At 44.7% G+C, this 19,692-nt stretch overlaps 2 protein-coding genes across 6 annotated transcripts in view; both read left to right on the top strand.

Moving 5' to 3' along the window:
* The window catches only part of RUFY3 (RUN and FYVE domain containing 3), a 231,185-nt gene extending 215,122 nt beyond the window's left edge, over positions 1 to 16,063 (top strand). Inside the window, exon 14 of the mRNA XM_083756531.1 lies at positions 16,050 to 16,063. The gene's annotated coding sequence lies outside the window, so the exon portion shown is untranslated. The remainder of the gene's footprint in view (positions 1 to 16,049) is intronic.
* The window catches only part of SLC4A4 (solute carrier family 4 member 4), a 194,401-nt gene that overhangs the window by 7,969 nt on the left and 166,740 nt on the right, over positions 1 to 19,692 (top strand). The window lies entirely within an intron of this gene.

A 19,692-nucleotide genomic window follows, 5' to 3' on the forward strand; every position in this document is an offset into this window, starting at 1 on the left:
TTCCAGAGGGGGTAGTAGCCATGTTAGTCTCTTGCAGCAAAACCAGCCAGAGTCCTGTTATACCTAAAAGACTAACAAATTTATTATGTCATAGGCTCTTTCCTGGACGGAAGCCCAGTTTTTCAGACGCCTCTTTAAGGTGCCACAGGACTCTTTGATTATTTAAGGTAATGCACATAGCCTGCTGTATAGCCTGCAGGGAACCATGGAAAAGCAATACCACCTTTTGGGTGTTGGGTGTTCTGTTCCTTCAGTATTTAAGAAATCACAAGGATACATAGGGCTTATTACATGTCAAGCCACCATTTCTCATCGCTACTATTGGTATCGTCATAGAACTTTGGCTGCAAAGCATCCTCACAGTGCTGTAGAACAGCAGAAGAGGCTGCAAGGCTTTCAGGTGGAGACAAACGCACCTAGCATATGATTGCCATTGTAGGCTGGCCCTGCAGAAAGGCTTAGGCTTACATGTGCTTTTGATAATGGGTGATGAAGTTTGGTTTCGCGTGTTCAGGACAGAGGTGTAGGAAGGTCAGGTGGTACCCAGTGTGGGAAATTTCTAGTCACCCCCCATTGATTTTTTTTTATTTTGCCGGCAAAAATGGTTTTACATTATTTCATATTTCCTTACAAAGGAATAATAATAAGTAATAATAATAAACTTTTATTTATATCCCGCCCTCCCCGGCCGAAGTTGGACTCAGGGCGGCTAACATCAGATGCATAACACTGATATAAAATCAAACAACAATTAAATTACCTCCTAAAAACATGTCAAAATCAAATTAAAGTCTACTTAGATGGCTTTCTGCAGGGTTAGGGTTGGGAACAGTAAGTGCTCCACTGAATTGAAATTTCAGCCTTCACGACATAGGAAAATGGCCAAGTAAACAGCTATTTTCGTGGAGGAGGGTCAATATATTAACTGATATGCATGAAATTTCATATATAGCTATATAATCCCTAGTGTAGTAAGATAAGACCTTTGGAGCAGGCATTTTTTTTAAAAAAAAGTTTTTTATGATCCGCCCTAGTAGGGCAGTAATTGTTCCTTGATAATTTGTCACCCCCCTCCATGATGGAACATGGGGGACCCCCCCCTTCCTACACCCCTGGTTCAGGACCCAGCTAGGGAATGAATGTCCCTGCAAGTCGTGTTGCTGTCAGATCCTGTCAGCATTCCATTCAACTGATAAGTTTGGACATTTATTATTTTTAATTTTTGCTAGTGCACGGCAGATATCAAGATTTAAGTATCCAATGTTATCAGTAGAATATCCCCACTTGCTGATTTTGCATAATCTGAAAAGGGGCCTGTACGATTTAACATGCTACTATAGAATATAAACCTGGTTATCCCCCCCCCCCATTCCCTAATTCCCCGTTGTCCAGTCTCCTTTGGTGTCGTGTTTTCATTGCTTACGGGTGTAGGTGTTCACAACAGAATCACAACGAACAGTGCAACTTCTGTGAGGGAAGCGAAAGGTCAGTTTGGATGGGAGAGAAATGAAATTCACATATGGTGTACTGAAGGTACTTCCGGGAGAACCTATTAGGTAGTTGGGATGACTGGGATGTTAGAAGCAAAGAAGTCAGGAATTTTAAGGAACAGGGAGGGTGAAAAGCAGCACTGTAGTCAGAGAAGCAGGAATTTGAGAGAAAGTTAGGTAGAGGGAAAAAAGTAGTAACAGGAAAAGGCAGGGGTTTGGGGTGGGAGGAAACCTCACATAGGACCTGGGGCCAGGAAAGTTTGTATTGTTTCAGCGGTGGAGCTGGCAAGCAGAACTGAGATGGAAAAGAGTAAGAAGTGGTCTGGAAGTCAGCGGTGCTGTGAACGAAGCACACATCTAAGCAGGTAGCAGTGGGAAAACGAGTTGGTGGAGGCAGCAGATGCCTGACAAAGAAAAGAGCTGAAGGCACACAGAGTGGAGAAAGTTAGAGGCTGAGGAAGTGAAGAGCCTTCATTCTCAACATTCATTTTGGTAAGCTAGTGGCTTTACTGCGCAGGTCAAACTTATAGAGAACATGATGAGACAACTTACTTTAAGACCATTATTTGCTTGTAAAGTATGTTGTTCTTGAGCTTACCTGGCTGTTAGTGAGGGCGCTAGAACCTAATTGGAGAAAGTTTTGTTGCAACAGCTGCAAGTCAGGCTGGCTCCCCAGGAACAGTTCTTGCTTTCACATTTGAATAGCTTCATCGATAACGGAAGTATGGCTAGCTGCTGCGAATCGTCTGGTGCAAATTAATATCTGTCAACACCTCGGGGCTCTGGTAATACCTGATGCTAGGCAGCTTCGAAAAACCAATTTAATAAGACAAAATCATTTCTTTATTTTGAAGAGGGAGAAGAAGTCTGCCGAATACCAAATGCTCTGCTCAGTAGGGAATAAATATTCCTATCAAGTATCTGGTTCATTTAACGAGGAGTTAATGAGGATAAATGGATGCACCAGGCCTTGGTAATTGCTACCATCTCCATTTCTCTTTAAGTGCTTCCTAATGGTTGCATTGTTCGAAAGAATGTGTAAATATTGACAAGAAATTAACGGTTTGCTTGGTTAAAGCAACAGCTCCTGTGTCTGACCATCTGTTGCTATTAAGACAGCCAGATGTCAGCGTGTGCAGAAATAAAGAAATGGATTGGTTTATCCAGCATTCGGTCAGTCTTTGTTTATGGAAGTCCAGTATCCAGGAACACAGTTAGAACATAGCACCGTGGCCTGTAGACTCCGCACCTTCTCAGTTTTCAGCTTAATGAGATTATCGTGTTGCTGATAGCTCATACTGTACAATTGAGAGAGGAGAGGCGAAAGCTCCTTTTCAATATGCTCCTTCTGTTCTCTGACGTAAAATACGTCAAAAGTGGCACGCGACTGGCGCAGGAACTTTCTCTTCACAACGCTTTAAGCCACTTCTAACTAGAAATACAGGAAATCTCTTTTTATGGTGGTGTTGGGGGAAGAAACTTTCCTCATTAGTTCCTGGAGGCTTCCTGTCCCAGCATAGCAAATTTGGTTATTCAAACTGCTAAACCAGTATTGATAAGGTCAGGTCGTCCCCCGCTCCTGTGTTGTGTAGTGTTCAGCCTGATGGCTCTGTGAGCAGCGCAATATAGGAGATTTAGCGTGTGTGTACAGAGGGCTTTTAAAACCATTCAGCACATATTTGGCCCTTTCGTAAGTTTCTGTGCCTGAAGTTTCTTGGGGAGATTTCATTGGAAACCAGGTCCTACGGGAAAGGATTGCAGCTATTTTCGGAGTTATGAATATTCCTTTTAGTATGGTTTCTTGGAAATTTGTTTCCCCATAGCCTGCTTATTACAATTGTGTTTGAAGATCTGGCAATGTGCAACTTTGGTGCAGAAGAGGCATTAGTACGGGGGGGTGGAGAACCTCAGGGCCAGGGGCTGAATGTGGCCCTTGTGTCAGGAGCTAGCCAGCAATAAATCACACAGTGTAAGTTGGAGTTAATCCTTTATTAGCAAAGACACTATCAGCACAAGAATGTCAGGTCTAATGAGCATAGCAACTCATCACTGGTAGGTCTTGCCCCTATGAAGCAGTTGCTGAGATGAAAGGTGTCTGCCTCCCCAAAGATGCCTAATTCCCCTCCTCTACAGCCCCCCCAGCAATTCGAGACTGTGCCTATGTGAAGCCAACCTCTCCTCCACCCTTTTCATGCCGCTCTTGGTTCTGGGAGACCAGGAGGGATGAGAGCTTGTCATAGCAGCTTGTCACACCTGTGACTCTTCACCAGCCAGACTCATCTCTGCCTCTTGACCTCCCTCCTCTCAGACCTTCTGCCTCTGATTCTGGACTTCTCTCTGCCACAGACTCCCCCAGCTCACTAAGCCCTGTTACCTCTTCAGCTTCTGATACCTTCTCATCCCGGTCTTCTCCCTCTGACCACTCGTCATTGTCCCACCACCACTCCCAGGGTTCTGAACCTTCTTCCCTTGGTGGTTCCTCAGCTAGCTCCTCCCACCATTCCTTTGCGTCCAACTAGTCCATGACACCCCCAGGCCTCTCTGTCTGGCCTTTGGGACTCTCCCCAGGTCCCACGGCCACGCCAACCACACTTGATTTCCTCAGGTCACATCCCTTAGTGACCTTGATTTGCACTCTCCTTTTGTGTCTTTGCCAGACTGGAATGTGTGCTTGAATTTTATATTTCTCCTTGCTTGTGTACCCACTTGTTCCTGTGGCCCAAACCACCTTTAGTATTCAGCTCTAGTAAGTTGCCCATTAGGGAATCATGCCCCCGGGTGGAAAAACATTCCTCACCCCTGCGGTAGGAGCAACCTGATTTCTTCAGTTTTACTCCCAAGTTGAATATCCACCTCGCAGTTTATGGAGAAGGTTTGTGGCCTATTCTTCTCCCTGATAGGATTACTTTTCCATGAATGTGGGGATTTTTTTTTTCTTAAATGGGAGAACTCAGACAAACTTTCTTCCCTACCTGCTCCCAGGTATGGCATTGTCCAGATAGTCTGTTGTCTAGGGCTGGGCGATATCTGACTTCCAACATGTTGATATATCAGCAGCTAAACATCACGAGACACCAATATTTCACTATGTCTGGAATGAGGATGGAGCTATGCAGAGGCATTGGCTGGTTTCATGGTTTCCCCCGCATTGTGGTTTTTGCATAACACCCACCCACCCTGATTTATGATATCATTGACAGATCAAACATTAAAATGATATCATGATATGGACTTCAAACCATTTTTGGACGATATATCGGCCTATCTCCCAGCCCTATGGTATATCTATGCATGTATTAAAAAAAGATTTATATACATATACTTTATGGATACAGGGGCGCCGACTTATAAAAAATATTGGGGGGGCGGGGGCCCATACCGACTTATAAAAAATATTGGGGGGGCCCAAGACCTCCAAACCGCTGCTGCTGGGGGAACGAAAGGGGCGAGCCCCGGGCTGCCCCGACCTTAAGTGAACCTGTGAGGGCCCGCCCTTTGCGGCAGCCGATTGGCTGCCGCCGTGGGCGGTGAATATTAATGAGCTAGGGGGAATCCCCGCTTCTCGCGGGGCTGACGCCAGCCCCGCGAGATTGTTGATGGGTCGAGAGCCTGCAACCCCACTCCCTCTCTAGATCGGGAGTGGCTTTGTTTTAACTCATTACTGAATGTATTTTAAAAGGTAACTATCGTCAAACAAGGAAAATAAAAAATACCAACATAATTTTGTGATTTTACAAAGCATAATATAACTAATAATTTTCTTAAATTATTGGGGGGGCAGAGCTCCCCCAAACGAATTTTTGAGGGGGCTCGGGCCCCCTCAGGCCCCATGGAGTCGGCGCCTATGTATGGATACCAGGGCAGTGTGCAGAGCAGAAAATAAAAACAACTAATAGATACTAAAATACTCCATCAACCAAATGAAACAGCTAAAAGCCACAGAGCAGGTGGAACCATTACGCTGCATTTAACATTTGGCCTGGCCCTTAATCTGTAATGTAAATCATAGAATCATAGAGTTGGAAGAGACCACAAGGGCCATCGAGTCCAACCCCCCTGCCAAGCAGGAAACACCATGCTGGTCCTGATCCAGCTAAACTCCGTTGTTTCTTTTAAGCCCTATTGCATTAATGGAGATTATGTATGTTGTGACTGTCTTAAGTCCTGTTCATTTCTATGAGGCTTAAGCCCCACTGACTCTAGATGGATCTGAGTCACAGGTACTGTACTATGCCTTTTGCAAGACGCCTGTGTTTTGTTGTATTAGCTACTCGAGCTTGAATGAATTCATTATTCGTGGTGAATCGGGGAGGGATAGTGATTAGCAGGGCTGTTTGATTCCTTGCAGGGGCTTATACCCCTGTCTTCTGGAGTGTCTCACATAGGGATGTGGAATATGATGGCATGTTGCTGTGTGAAACACAATAAAAAAACAAGGTGTCTGTGGTTCGTACTAAGTGATTTATGTCCTAGCACTCTGCTGAACTTGCCCCCTTACAGTAGCCTCCTTTTTCTCAGCTGTTCCAAACTCTCTGTGAACCTGTAAGGAGGTGAGTTGGATTACCTGTATGGCTGACACCTGCCTCTGAAACCTGTGACCTACCAAGCCAAACATAGCTCGCAGGTGTATCAGGCCCACCTTGGGCCTCATAACTGTCCTGTTTTTTTTGCCGCATGCCTGCTAAAACAGGCAGAGCTTTGAGTGCCTGGAAAATAACAATTCGAAGCTTGCAGGCAACTGCACTGTAATGGTATTTTGAGGGAGAGGTTTGCAAATGTGATAAAAGAACGATGGTTGGTATTAGAGCAGGATGTACGTCTCTGGTGGAGCATTGTTCTTCCTAAGTCAACAAATAACTGAAAAGAAAACTGGAAAGGGACAGAAGGAAAAGCCGGTATAAAACCCGTCTTTCTACTCTGTGACAAGTGTAGAGATTTAAACAGGTGATTCAGAGGCACACAATCGCAGGGAGGAAAAAGCGTGCATCTATTCTGCATTCAGTTTCAGTGTCAAGCTCCTCAAGGACTAATAAACTCGCTACACCACGTCCGTTTCCAAACTTCTGTAAGTGGTCAAATTTCTTACTATTCTTGCACAGAGTTTAATGTTACAACGTGTTGTGTAAATAAACTGGGAAAAACCTGGAGCAACTTTCTTATTCGATATTCCTCTCAATGAGTATTGCCTATTATGTAAATTTGTATTCTGCACCTGCACTCCTAAGCCTTTGTTGTTGGTTCAGCTTCCACATGTCTTGCCCAAATTAAGCTAGAATATTATGCAGTTGCATATGTGACTCATTTGCAGGTGTGTCGAGTACCATCCTGAAAGTTTGTAACTTTAATTTTAGCACCTTTGTTTCTAAAAAGCAAGAGTTCTGGTCTCAGTTATATGTAATGTTTCTGTAGCTTTCTTCTTAGGGGACTGCATTGAATTTTTTTTGGGGGGGGTCGGGTCAAGGCAAGGGGGTTCAGAGGGGGACATTCCACAAAACTCTTCTCTACTTTTATCCTTTGGTGCTTTCAAATGCTGCTTACCTCTATGTGTGTCTCTGTTGTGATATTATTTTATTGTGTGTTTTAACTGTGGGGTGTTTAAATGTTTGTGCAACTAGTTTTTATATTTTGTACGCTGCTTAGAATCCAGTTTTGGCATTAAATCAATAGAGATAATACAATTGGGACGCGGGTGGCGCTGTGGGTAAAATCTCAGTGCCTAGGGCTTGCCGATCGCATGGTCGGCGGTTCGAATCCCCGTGGCGGGGTGAGCTCCCGTCTTTCGGTACCAGCTCCTGCCCACCTAGCAGTTCGAAAGCACCCTTAAGTGCAAGTAGATAAATAGGTACCGCTTTATAGCGGGAAGGTAAACGGCGTTTCCGTGTGCTGCGCTGGTGCCGGCTCACCAGAGCAGCTTTGTCACGCTGGCCGCGTGACCCGGAAGTGTCTGCGGACAGCGCTGGCCCCCGGCCTCTTAAGTGAGATGGGCGCACAACCCTAGATTCGGACATGACTGGCCCGTACGGGCAGGGGTACCTTTACCTTTATCTTAAGTAACAACACAGCAGTTAACTGCTTCCTGTGACAATCGCAGGTAGTCATGGGCATATAAGCAGCATGATGCTGTCCCATCATTACTTAATGAGTTGACTATGTCATGTTATGAAGCCAGATCTGAGTAAGGGAAGTACTTTTTGTTATTGCTGTGAATGAGTGAACCTTTTTAGACATTGCATCTTGCGCATGGCAAGAGAGAATGACATGTGTTGTTTTGTAACGAGACAGAATCTGTTTCCAGAAGTCAATTTTGTGTGTGCATGACCTGAACAAATACATAGAACTGTGTGCTTGAACTGTGCCAATATACAACCTTTACTCTACTGTTTACCTCTTGTCCATCTGATGGAAATTGCAACTGGTTTTTGTGTGTGCTGCATGAGCAGAAATGGATGGACGTTCTTGTAGTTTTCTACATCCTTGCATATAATCCTGAAGCAGGTCCGTCCATCCTAGCCCCAAGGGAGTTCAGGGTCCTCTCCATAGTGCGGTCAGAAATGAAGCTAAAATACTCTGAAGGCAGCTCGCTTCGTTGATTATAATCTCTGGGATTTCCTGGCCTCAGCATTTTGATGTGAACAGAAACTTTCTGATCAAGGTTAACGGCTTTTATCATATCTGGCTATCAGGCTAATGTTGGCTCAGTGCAGTTGAACCTTACACCTAATTCCAGGTACCTTGGTCGGGCCTTGGTCTCAGAAGTTGATAGCTAGAGGGGAGGATCCACGGGTGGTGTTCAACTACTCAGAGTAGTCCCATTGAAATAAATGAACATGACTTGGTTAGGTTGATTAATTTAAATAGGTTTGCTCTGAGTAAAACCTAGCTGATTTGCACCCCATGTTACACTTTGTACATAGTATGTGTGCACATTTCATCATCAGGCCCCACTGAAAATGAATGGGGAGCAGCACAATGACATACACACCGCGTAGGCTTATAGGTTGGCTGTTTCAGTATCATCACTACCATATCATAGATGCTATTCAGTTTCACATATTTTAATATTCAGTTTCACAACCCCACACATAAACACAGGGTCCTTGGGTTGAGGACTATGCCAGGGGTGGGGAACCTCTGACCCTCCAGATGTTGCTGGACTTCCATAATCCTTGACCTTTGCTCACGATGGGGAGTTAGGAGTCCAACATCTGGAAGGCCACAGAGTCCCCACCCTATGCACACAGGGTGCAGTCAAATGGTACAGTGATGATGGATGAGCAGTGTTAGAAAATCAGAAATATGACCTACGGGCCAAATAGCTCCTTAAGCCAGGGTTACAGTTGCCAAAATGGAATGTCTAGTTGCCATTTTGGGGCCACATGTATTTTTCAATATGCGTTTTTGGTTCCTGAAATTTGTTCTGATTGTATGGATAAAGTATCATGGATAGAATTCTACAGGATGTCTTGCCGGTGTGTGAAAACAGCCAAGATTCATGGATCCCTGGGCATGCACCTCCAGATGGTGGAGGCTTCAGGCACCATCCTGGCTCCTGGGCATGTTCAGTTGGTCACAAGTGGCCAATAGCCAGGTGCAAAATGCGCCTGGCGGTTTTCAAATGCTGGTGACGGCTGAGGAAGGGCAGTGATTGAGGTTGCAGTCTTCCTAGGGAGCGAATCCTTTTGAATGTGGCGGGACATGCTTCTGAATAAACATGCTCAGGATGACCCTGTAAAAGGCACACTTTAATACCCAGATGTGTGAGAGAAAAGCTTGAAAGACGAAGAATGGTAGTATCGTGCATGTATTCTCAATAGGAATTTTTCAAGCGAATGCTATTTGGGACTTAGGTGTTGTGTGCCTTTTTGGAAACTTGAGTGGCTTCACCCCAAATATTGTTGCTTTGAACGAACTCTTATACAAGCCTAACAGAATTCGGTGGGACATTCAAACCAGGGCAACTCTTTAGAGCCTATTGTGGATACTGAAAGTTCAGCCTTGTAACAGCTAGAATTTGCGAAGCTTGCTTCTGATAATGTGCAGAGCGCACTTTGATCACTACCTAGTAACCCCTTGCTCCAGTATGGGATTACAACTAGTACAGTCATACCTTGGGTTACAAACGCTTCAGCTTGTGTGCTTTTGGGTTGCCCACCGTGCCGAACCCGGAAGTACTGGAACGGGTTACTTCTGGGTTTCAGTGCTCACACATGTGCAGAAGCGATAAATCACACTTCACGCACGCGCGCCAAATTGCAACCCGCGCGTGTGCAGATGCGCCGCTGCAGTTTGTGAATGTGCCTCCTGCATGGATCACATTCGCAACCCGAGCGTCCACTGTACTCTCAAATGACAGGGTTTGTTAGTCTCCTGGAAACTCCAAATTCTATTGTGCTTTTAGAAATTATTTATTGCTGAACTTTGCATATGACATTTGTAGAGTAAACAGGCTGCCTTTTGCATGGAATATCCTGCGTTATATAGCAGCAATAAATCTGTTGCCATATTGATGATGCTTGTGAGACAAATAATGGTTGAAAACAACGAGACAGAATGAAAAAATGGGTATACTGTATGTGATAGGATATTTAATGTAACATTATTTGGTATATAGTAATTCTGGTGGAAATTTATGGAACTGCATTAAAATGGATGGGATCGAAAGAGGCAAAATCTGCAGGATTCACAAATCAATGTTGTGATTGAATTAAGGTCGTGGGAACATGAATGTGTTTCGGTGTTTGATGTACTGTGAGTAAAGTGACACAAGTCTGTGAATATTTCGGCTTTCTGTGGGCTGTTCATTTGGAATCGCTGAAAGCTTCTACTTTTGAGTTTGTACTTTTGCTTCAGGTGATGTTCAGAAGGCCTGCTGAAAGACAAAAGACAAAAACTGCATTGAGGTTTTCTTAAAATCGAGCGGCATATAAATTTAATGAAAGAAACAAAAGCTGAAATCCGTAACTTTACAAGATAAAGGAGTAAAACTCACCAAAGTAAAGTGAGTTTATTTCTAAAATAGGAATGTTTTGGAATTGTTATTATTTATTAAATTCGTATACCACCCTTCACCCGTAGATCTCTGGGCAATTCACAACATAGGAATGAGCTTCAACTCTTCAAACCACGCTATATTGTTTGCTGGATGAAACTGAGGGCAGTGCCAAAGTTTGTAAGGGACAGGTTGCATCTCAGTGTGGCAGAGTCAAAGTTTTGCATGTGTGTTTTGCCTGCAGGTTCAGACAAGGACAACTTCAGCTGAAGAGGCACCTTTGACCCTTTCTTGAGACTTTGGCTTTTCCTTTCTTGAGACTCTGGAAAGCCACTGCCAGACAGAGTAAGCAATACTGGTCTAGGTGGACAGATAGGAACCTCATAAGAGCCTGCTGGATTAGGCCAATGGCTCATCTAGTCCAGCATCTTGTTCTCACAGTGGCCAAAAGATGACTGTGGGAAAGTGTGTTCTCTCTGCCAAGGAAAGCTGGATTTCACAACTTGTACTAGTCATACACATTTGCATACAGTTCTTTAGTTTGCATAGTTCGCAATAAATGGGATTGGCTTTTTGATATTTCAATTATGAAAGCATACATTTTAATCTTTTAATAGGGTTGTTTTATGGTGCCAGTTAACCGTGTCATTTAACTACAAATGTTTTTATCTTAATGCTTGTGTCATTGGGTTTTCGCTTACTTGTAAAGCACTTAGAAGCCCATTTGGGCTTTCGTAAGTCGCTTTGAGTTCATTTTTAAAAATAAAATAAAAAGAGTGACTCATTAAAAATGTGTAAGTTAATAATGTTAACAACAATAATTTAGTTACAGGTAGGTAGCCGTGTTGGTCTGCCGTAGTCGGAGGGAAAAAAATTTCCTTCCAGTAGTGCTACTGGAAGGAATTTTTAAATTTTGTTTCAACAATAATTTAGTCTGCTTCTGCTAATCATAGTGAGGGGCAAGGAGATATGGAGATAATAGAATTTCCTCTTCTTGGTGTCTGAAAGTTGTTCTGAGCATCATTCTGGAGAGTTATCAGGCATTTCCCTACAGATTTTCAAATATTCATCAGCCATAAAGATAATAAACTTGCTTAAAAGTTTGAATTCTACATTTGGTGCCAAATTTGATGGCTTTTCCTTACTTGCTTGAAAATGCAGAATTGAAACAATTTGGTTTTAATTTTAGAAGGTGAAATTTTAGAAGGTCTGAAAACTTTGCTTTAACTTGTGAAATACAAGCCTGGATTAAACTGAGAGCTGTTTTCTTCTGACCATGCTTGGTTGAGGCTGATGGGTAAGTTGAAGTCCAGAACATCTGGAGGGCACCAAGTTGTAGAAGGACCCATTTTGTATGAGCTCAGAAGCAATTAACAGAAAGATGCAGTAGATCTGCCTGCATCTTTTTCCATTCTGCCTTTCGGCTTGAAATCCTGACTGTATTCCAATTAACCCCACAGCTCAGGGTCTCCTGAGGGCAGCTTTATTTATATTGTCTCTACTACATTGCGGCTATATTTATTTATATAGTGTCTCAGGATCTGCTTCGGGTGCATTGCAGAATGGTTAAAAACAGTTCAGATTAAGAGTACCTGTGTTTCCAGGTAAGAGGAGAGGTTTTGTGCCGTAGGCGGTTGCTCATAGTTTCTCTGCCTCAAGTGAAGTTGCATTCTGGAGTTATAATTTTGTCATCTTAAGTAGCCCCCTACTGCCTCTCCCACTAACTTCCCATGACTGGTATATTTAAAGAACGTTTATCACTAGTTCTTATCTTTTAAAGCAATATTTCCTGGTGGCCTGCTGCTGTTACGCATCTTCATTTGAAAGCATGCTGCGTCACGCAATGTGTGCTCATGAATTGCCTACCAATTTGCTTTGTCTCTTGAAAGAAGCAGCAGATCATTACAGGTAGTAGCACTTGGATGAATGGACCTTCTCTGCAAGTTGGGGGTGAGGAATGGCAGACTGTGTCAAGAAGAAGAAGAAGAGTTTGGATTTGCTGTGTAAGGAGTCTCAGAGTGGCTAACATTCTCCTTTCCCTTCCTCCCCCACAACGAACACTCTGTGAGGTGAGTGGGGCTGAGAGACTTCAGAGAAGTGTGACTGGCCCAAGGTCACCCAGCAGCTGCATGTGGAGGAGCGGAGATGCGAACCCGGTTTCCCAGATTACGAGTCTACCGCTCTTAACCACTACACCACACTGGCTCTCAAGGCACCGCAGTGGGGTTTTTTTTTGGGGGGGGGGGGTAAAGATGCCTTTGGTAGAACTGTAGTCTCTTAATGTGCACCAATTCCCCCATAAATTTCCAGCTCATAACGCCTTAATGGCACATGCCTATTGGATCTGAGAGAGCAAGAAGAGGCTGTCGCAAATAGCTCTTCTGTTTACTGTGCTGCTGCAGAATCTCTGAAAGCAATCTTGTAGTTCTGTCCTTGCTTGGCTGCCTAGGCTGAGATAAAAATTGCCTGCGGGTGATGGATGGGGAAGTTCAGTGGTAGTACATCTGCTTTGCAGGCAGGTTCAGCAATGGGGAAGAAGATTCCTGCTTGAAATCCTGAGGAACCACTGCCTGTCGGTGTATATGCAGTCTGGAGAAAGATGGAACAGTGGGTCTGATTCACATGGTCTCTACTGTTGCTGCACATGAGCATAGGCCAGGGATAGGCAAACTAAGGCCCGGGGGCCGGATCTGGTCCCATTGCCTTCTAAATCCGGCCATCAGCATGTTTTTACATGAGTAGAATGTGTCCTTTATTTAAAATCACCTCTGGATTATTTGCGGGGCCTGCCTTGTGTTTTTACATGAGTAGAATGTGTGCTTTTATTTAAAATACATCTCTGGGTTATTTGTGGGGCATAGGAATTTGTTCTTCTTCTCCCCCCACAAAAAAATATAGTCTGACCCCCCACAAGGTCTGAGGGACAGTGGACCTGGCATAGGCTGTTGCTCTCTGCTATGTCTTCATGAGGGTTATCAATGGCTGCCACCCAAGTCTGCTACTTTCTGCTAGAGGAGGTTGCCGGGAACTGCGGAAAGGGCACGTGCTCTTATTGAAGGGTCCTGTTTATGGGTTTCCCACAGGCATCTAGTTGGCTGGTGTGAGAACAGGATAGATGCTCCATTAGCTTGATCCAGTAGGCTCTCCTTATATTCTTACATCTCCTGGGAAAGTGCAATGAGTTACGGTAGCTTGTGATATCATTTTTCCCTTGTAAGAACCCTGGGAAATCTATGGCCCTCTCATCATTCCTGACCGTTGGTCCATGTTGGAGAATCACATGTTTTCCACCTGAGGGGGCAGAGAGAGAGACAAAACGGAGGTGTGCTAAAAGACTGTTCGTAGCCATAGTGCTGGATGTGGGTGGTGCTGTGGGTTAAACCACAGAGCCTAGGGCTTGACGATCAGAAGGTCGGCGGTTCGAATCCCCACAACGGGGTGAGCTCCCATTGCTCGGTCCCAGCTCCTGCCAACCTAGCAGTTCGAAAGCACACCAAAAAGTTCAAGTAGATAAATAGGTACCGCTAATAGGTGGGAAGGTAAACGGCGTTTTCGTGCGCTGCTCTGATTTGCCAGAAGCAGCTTAGTCATGCTGACCACATGACCCGGAAGCTGTCTGCGAACAAACGCTGGCTCCCTCAGCCAGTAAAGCGAGATGAGCGCTGCAACCCCAGAGTCGTCCGCGACTGGACCTAACGGTCAGCGGTCCCTTTACCTTTAGCCATAGTGCTTTGCTGTGTTCAAGGCCGGCCTGACCGTGAGGCAGATCGAAGCAACCGCCTCAGGTGGTGGAATCCTGTGGGGCAGAGCCTGTGATAGTGACTTCTGGCAAGATAATTGCTGCTCAGGATCTTGCCAGAAGCTGCCATGGCACAACCATGGTAAGCATGGGGGGGTGGCACCTTCCTGTCTCACCCCCTGAGGCAAAATGGGACAGGCCGCCCCTGTCCCCAGCCGAGGAAGTGCTCATCAGGATTGCTGCCTCATGATTGGTCTCTTTGCCCTCTGGCCTTGGCAGGCAAGAGCTGGGTGGGATGTTGGAAATGAAAAGCCAATGTGTTTGTGTGCGCATTAACCTCACAATTATTTTCAAGGATGCTTTGAAAACATCAGTCCTGACCTTCAGCAGATGCTGCATGTGGATGTTTAATTTTACCCAGGAGGGGGGGGGAAATTGGCTTTGACACCTTTCTGGAGTTTGAGTCCAAATCCTGCCTCTATAAACAGTGCCAGAAGTTTAATTTTAGTCCTTGCAGTGCAGGAGGGGATATGCTCTCTTGTCTTTTTGGCTGGGAAATGGCTTTCTTTAATTACATTATTAGCTGAGAGAGAGAAGCAGACTATTTCTGGTTGAATGCAGCAAACAAGTTTAATGTGCTGGTTGAGAATGAACAGAAAGGTGAAGGGACGCTGACAACATAGGTCCTTCCTCCTCTGGTCACTGGTATGGATGTACAACCTGACACTGTGTCTCAAGGCACTGTGATTATCCGCAAGGGATTCCCACACAGCGGGGTTGATGTTGCCAGCCTTCCCTCCACATTTGCAGACATCTGCAAATGGTCTGCCAATGGGATTGGTGCCTGAAGCCAGCTCCCCATAGAGCACATCCTTGGGGATCCTGCCATCTTCCATTCTGGGGACATGACCAGGCCAACGTAGACGTCACTCAGACAAGACTTGAAACTTGACTAAATACAGTGGTACCTTGGTACTTGAACGGCTTGGCTCCCGAACGCTGCAAACCTAGAAGTAAGTGTTCCGGTTTGCAAACGTTTTTCAGAAGCTGAACATCCAACTTGGCTTCCGCTTGAGTGTAAGAAGCTCCTGCAGCCAATCAGAAGCTGGTTTTGGGAGCCTAATGGACTCCTGGAATGGATTAAGTTTGAGAACCAAGGTACCACTGTAGCCCCAAATGCTGCAACCATACCTTGCAGAGGGTGGGTGGAATTCCCTGCACACAGAAAACTAGCAACTCATGCAGATGTCTAAGCAACTCATGCAGAAGGCTGTCATTTTGACACCTAGTTTTCTATGGGGAGGGCATGTTATGAATGGAAGGAACATTCAGTAATGTTAGCCCCCATCTGAAGTCAGAGCATTGCGTCCCTGACACAACCTCACTTACAACCTCAGTGAAAGCTAGGCGTTAGTCTAAAGGTTCTGTTGAGTTGATTTAGAAACCTTGAATTCTCGATCTAGTATAATCTGGCTTTAGGCCTAGTGCACTCATTCCATCTGCTAGAGCCATAAAAAACACACCAAGATAATGGGTGTAGATAACCAGGGCTTAGTATTATTAGCTTCCTGTTACCTTTAAGAAGGCATAAATTCTGAATAGGAATTGGATGTAAAGGAGCTTATTTTTAATAGGTTTCTCTCCAGAACATGTTTGCTCAGCTAAGAGGTGGAATGGCTCAATGATAGCACAGTCAATCCCATGGAAAATATCAAGGCGGTGTATGTAATTGGAGGCTGATTTATTACACTGCCATATTTGGTGTGCAAAGTCTGTTGTAATCGTTATGCCATTTGTCTTTGCAATAAAGCTTGGAGGTGGCATCTTTTTTTTTTTTTTTTGCAGATGGGAAGTTGATGTTGAGAGATAGATGATTTGGCCCAGGGTCACCCTCTGAGCTTATGGCTGGGAAACCAGGTTCTCTGATTCACCAACAGATGTTGGTACCGTAACTCAGGAGAGCTCAGTAAGAATTCTAGGCAGTCCTGCGCATACTCCACAACGGATAACACTCTGTGCCAGGCTAACCTGGATGCTGTGCCAGATGGGTTTGCACAATTTTTATTGTTCTCCCGTTACTCATGGGGAATGGCACAAAGTGAAAGTCCTGCCCATAGCAAATCCCGCTTGGTTCCCACTGCTGCCCTTCCTGTCTTTTGAAATCTCGCAAGTTATTTCCCACACCTACCTTTTCTAACAGCTGAGGACTAGAAACTTAGGATTTTTAAAAAACAAAACAAAGCAAAGTGACAGCTGATTCCAAGGTTAGTCAATTCCATGTTGCATTTGAAGGAGCGTCTCCACCCACATCGTTCTGCCGGGACACTGAGGTCCAGTGCCGAGGGCCTTCTGGTGGTTCCCTCACTACAAGAAGCAAAGCTACAGGGAAGTAGGCAGAGGGCCTTCTCGGTAGTGGCACCCACTCTGTGGAATGCCCTCCCATCATATGTCAAAGAGAAAAATAACTACCGAACTTTTAGAAGACATCTGGAGGCAGCCCTGTTTAGGGAAGCTTTTAATGTTTTATAGGTTATTGTATTTTAGTGTTTTGTTGGAAGCCGCCCAGAGTGGCTGGGGAAACCGAGCCAGATGGGTTGGGTATAAATAATAAATAATAAATAATAATTTATTATTATTATTATTATTATTATTATTATTATTATTAAAGTGCTGCTGTGGATTATTAAGTCAAATTCTGATTTACGGCCCTCCCCTCTATTTCCTTCCTACCCAATTTCATTTCACAGCTGTTGTTTTTGGAGAGTCACTGTATGTTCTTGTGGGTCCGTCCTTGAACAACCCAGTCAGTTGTCCCAGGTCTGGCTCCAGGTGTGAGGAGGCCCTTGCCAAAATGTCCTTATGTGGGCCAAAATGTCCTTATGTGGGTTAAGGTTCCTTTGGTGGGCAAGACGTGACTTAGAGCCACCATGTAGAGGTGGACCGTGGCTCAGTGGTATTGCTCGGTGGTATTGCAAACAGAAGTTCCCGGGTTCAAGTCCCAGCGTCTCCAGTTAGGGCTCCCTGTAAGTGTGGAGAGCCTCTGCCGGTCAGTGCAAGCAGTACTGAGCTAGGTTCCCCTCTGCTTCCTGTCCCTGATACAGCATTGTGCAAAATTAAAATGGTGATTCCAAGGTACTTGGTTTGAAAACCCAGGCTTGCTGGGCAGGTGCTTTGAGGTTCCACGGCAGGCACCTGTGTAGCAGTAGGCCCTGCTGGGGCTCAGCACACCTGGCAGCTACTCCAGGATGCTGCATGGTGACACTGGGCTGAATAGACAACAACTTCATAAGAACAGCTCTATGGATGTGGTTTAGTATGGAGTGTCAGAGAATCTACTCAAGGCTATGTAAAATGGCAGCAAACTTCGGTTAGAAAGGTCCTTGCTAGAATCTGGGTGGTTGTTTTTGTTGTTGTTATTATTATTTATTTTTTAGTATTCCTGTTTTAATTCACAGATGTTTGCTGCATTCCTAGTTTGCAGCCAGCATTCAGGATTAACTCTCATAACATTGACAAGAAAGACAGAATATGTGAGACAACACTTACTTTTGCACCAAATGATACTGTTCAGGTTTTTAGTTTTTTCCTGTGGAGAGATTAGTCCGTATCTTGGCTGTTGTTAACATCTTTTAGTTACTGCTAATATCATAATAATAATAGTAATAATATCATATGGGCAATTCCATTTGCATGATCTGGCTGTTTTTGTGTAGAATATATCTGTGGTCTGAAAGTGAAGACACGGTCTTGCTGGCAGTTACAATCACTTGCAACAATTTGTTTGGGAAACATTGTTACGGTAGTTTTTACTTACGTTGCATTTAACACTGGGATGAAATGAATTCGTTTGCAAAATGTTTGCATTCTCAGATCAGTAAATACAGTGCTGATTTGTTTTGTTACAGGTTAGTTCTGTTTTTCCTGTTTGCCTTCTATGCTGTTAACTGCTTAAAAGAATATTGTGTAATACAGAACTGAATTTGAGGAAGAGGGGGACACTCTGACCATGCTTTCGAAAGTAGTATTACTGCCACTCAGAAGTTCACCAAAGCAGAAGGACATAAACACCGGGGTTAATTATATTACTACATCTCCATGTCCCACACATTTTGAGAGAGCCTACTGCATGGCTATCTGAGATGGCTATGGAAATATGTTGAGGATAGAGTTTGCAAAAGCAAGCAAGCAAACAAAAAACCCAATTCTAGCAAGCCTGTCTACATGCATGAGCAATGTAATGTGGGGTTCTTGAACTCACACAAGATTGTGGCTCTCCTTCCGTGGACTGAAAAGTGGCGTTGCAATTCTCTAGCTTATAGGCAGGAACTGGGTCATCTTGCATGAGTTTGCTTGTTCCCACATTACATTGATTATGACAGTAGACCTTGTGAGCAGTTAACTTGTGAGTGTGCGAATCTGCCTTTGTCTCCTTGGCTCTGACTTGACAGTTGTCCGAATTTGCTGTAAATAAAAGTTACTGCCATGGTATAAGTATCATTAAAGGTAAAGGTAAAGGGACCCCTGACCATTAGGTCCAGTTGTGGCCGACTCTGGGGTTGCAGCGCTCATCTCACTTTATTGGCTGAGGGAGCCGGCGTACAGCTTCCGGGTCATGTGGCCAGCATGACTAAGCTGCTTCTGGTGAACTAGAGCAGTGCACGGAAACACCGTTTACCTTCCTGCCGGAGCGGTACCTATTTATCTACTTGCACTTTGACGTGCTTTCAACCTGCTAGGTTGGCAGGAGCAGGGACCGAGCAACAGGAGCTCACCCCGTTGTGGGGTTTCGAATCGCCGACCTTCTGATCGGCAAGTCCTAGGCTCTGTGGTTTAACCCACAGTGCCACCCGCATCCCATAAACATCATTACATGTCTTAAATCACTGCACATCGCACCAGCTGTGTTACTGCTCTTAAACGTTAGTCCTTTTCCGATCTTAAACTGAAAATATGAGTCCTGCTGTGGAGGAACCCATATAAACACATCAACAAGGGCTTAAAATAGACCTTTGCCAACATTAACATTCTGTAGTCTTAAAAGCCTTTTAAAACTGTTGGGAGGAAGAGGGGACTGGGTTTGCCGCTGAGAAAGTGGGCCTCTCTTTTCGCTTACAAGCATAAATGTGAATTCTGCCATCAGGGCAAGTTTTTGAGGGCAATGAGAGTTAGAGAAGCATTGCTCAGGATCTCTACAGCTGTGGTTTCTTTACAGCAACTCTGCCAAAGCATCTTTAAAACTTTGTTGCCAAGGGATACTTGCCTTTAACTTGGGAAGGACTGCAGCTTAATGGAAGAAGCATTTGTCTCACATGCTCCAATCCCCGAAATCTTCAGGTAGGGTTTGGAGAGAATCACGCCTCACATCTTGGGGAGCCACTGCCGGTGTAGACCAGAGGTAACCAACATGGAGACCTCCAGATGCTCTCAGACTACAACTCCCATCATCCCTGTCTCATTGGCCATGCACTGATGGG

Source organism: Podarcis gaigeae (assembly GCF_964106915.1).
Source record: "Podarcis gaigeae genome assembly, chromosome: 9".
Lineage (NCBI taxonomy): Eukaryota > Metazoa > Chordata > Lepidosauria > Squamata > Lacertidae > Podarcis > Podarcis gaigeae.